Consider the following 2500-nt stretch of genomic DNA (forward strand, 5'->3'; position numbering starts at 1 on the left):
CACATATGAATACATACAATATTTAGATATACATACACACACGTGTGTATGTATATCTATATATTGTATGAATGCATATGTGAGTGCATGTGTTTCGTGTGTGTGCGCGTGTGTGTGTGTGTGTGTGTGTGTGTGTGTGTGTGTGTGTGTGTGTGTGTGTGTGTGTGTGCATATAAGTATGTATGTGTGTGTGTGTGTGTGCATATAAGTATGTATGTGTGTGTGTATATATATATATATATATATATACACACACACACACACACACACACACATATATATGTGTGTGTGTGTGTGTGTGTGTGTGTGTGTCTGTGTGTGTGTGTAATATATATATATATATATATATATATATATATATATATATATATATTATGATTATTATTAAAGCAGCGTTATCTTTAAACTAATTAAGTGCTTAATCACAAAAAAAATGGCTAATCCTAAACAGTACCGTTCGTAGCGGAAAAATAAAGATATAATGTAATTGTTAAATGAGTTTCCTACTGATCATGGTCTGACAACACGACTGGGGCGTCTCTCTTATCACCCGCATGCCAAGCCAAGGTTGAAATGTTAAAATTTTTAAACGTTAAAAATCTATCATAAATGTCTTATAAATAACAATAAATGTTATATAAAAAATCAAAGCATAAATATTATGTTCTAAATGTATAAAGTTATTGCACAAACATTATGCAGTTTATTGAAAATATTATTCTCCCTATAGAAACTGATAAGACCTTCTATGTCACAATCCTCCCCTAATACATTTTCCAGTGTACATACGTCTTTGGGCTGAGAATGTTGCAATCTTTCCACTACATGTGCGACCGTTAATGGCTCTTGGCATTCCTCACAGCGTGCTTCACTTTTACCATCATCGGCCCATGAATCAGTCTTGTGTGTCCGATTCTCAGCCTTGTTAATACAACTTCTACTTGTCGGGATGGATGCTGGTCACCCAACTGCCAAAGTCATCTCTAATCTCTCGCAATTTGTTTCTAGAGGTATGCCTCTATTGTTCCCTCCATTTACCACGAAGACAACTCCTGATGCTGGGTTTCAAGTCCGTGTGTGGGAGAGGAAAACGTGCAAGGGCTGAGCGACAGCTGCCTTGGCCTTCCGATCAGTTCGCTCATTTCCACTGATACCAACATGCGCTGGCACCCAACACAGAGTTATCTATTTACGTGCTGACATCAGTGCAAGCCAATCTTGAACCTCCCTCACCACTGGATGTGATGAGTTTAAGCTCTTGATTGCTTGTAAGGCACTACGAGAGTCACAATATATTACAATAGAATGGTTCCTAAGATCTCTAGTCATCTTGACTGCTGCAAGGATGGCATGTAACTTTGCAGTGAAAATCGAGGCTGATCGAGAATGACTGCCAGATGCAGTCTTCTTTCTACTCACTGCTGCATTTTCATATTTCAAACCATTTGTATATATTGCATCTGATCCTTGGTACTTAGAAGTGTGTTGAAGAAATATCTCTTTGACATCTGCTTCGGATCTCTCCCCTTTCCCAATTCCAACCAAATCCAGCTCGACTTGATTGGTCCAAGGTGGGAATAGGGGAGCTCCAACAGCCAGAACCTTAGTGAGATTTAAATTAAGATCTTCCACAAGATTCTCAATTCTCCTATAGTAGGATCGGCTATCGTCAAGGGGTTTGAAAACCAATCTGGATGTAGATCCCAGAATCCTTTGTAGTCTCATGTAGTAAATCAGGTTCATGTAGTCCCGGTGTAATGAAAGGGCCTCCACAGGTGAAGACCTGAAAGCCCCTGTACAGATTCTAAGAGCTTCATTATGAACGGAGTCCAACATCTGGAGAACAGTGGGAGTTGCAGATGAATAAGCCTCACATCCATAATCAAGTTTACTATGCGTTGTGCGGTCCTTACCCAAGATAGGTGTAAAAGAACCCGCATAATACTAAGCACTTTTGTAGCTTTCACCTGTAACTGTTTGATGTGAGGCACCCTTGTAAGCCTTGAATCAAAAATTAGACCCACGTACTTCACCTCTTGTACAAAATGAAGTGGGTTTGCTCCTAAATAGAGGGAAGGATGGAACTGTCCTTGATTGTAAAAATGCATAGCCATGGTCTTGCTTGGAGAAAATTTGAATCCAATGTAAGTTGCTTACTGCACAACCTCATTACTACAGTCTGCATTTGTACTTGCACATCCTGTAAGCTTCCTCCTGAGCAGTACACTGTAAAGTCATCCACATAAAGATTACATGAGACAGCAGTTAGACCGACTTTTACGATGTCATTTATAGCAATGGCAAACAGGGCCATACTTAAGACACTCCCTTGTAGGCCCTCTCCCAGCTGACCTTCCAAGTTAGAGAAACTGTTTCCCACCCGAACTCTAAACTCCCTGTCAGCAAGGAAGCTTTGTATGAAAGTATTCAATGCTCCTGTATGTCAAGTGTCATACAGCTTCATGAGTATGCCATGCTTCCAAGTAGTATCGTACGCCTT

This window comes from Penaeus chinensis, chromosome 31 (assembly GCF_019202785.1).
Source record: "Penaeus chinensis breed Huanghai No. 1 chromosome 31, ASM1920278v2, whole genome shotgun sequence".
Taxonomy (NCBI): Eukaryota; Metazoa; Arthropoda; class Malacostraca; order Decapoda; family Penaeidae; genus Penaeus; species Penaeus chinensis.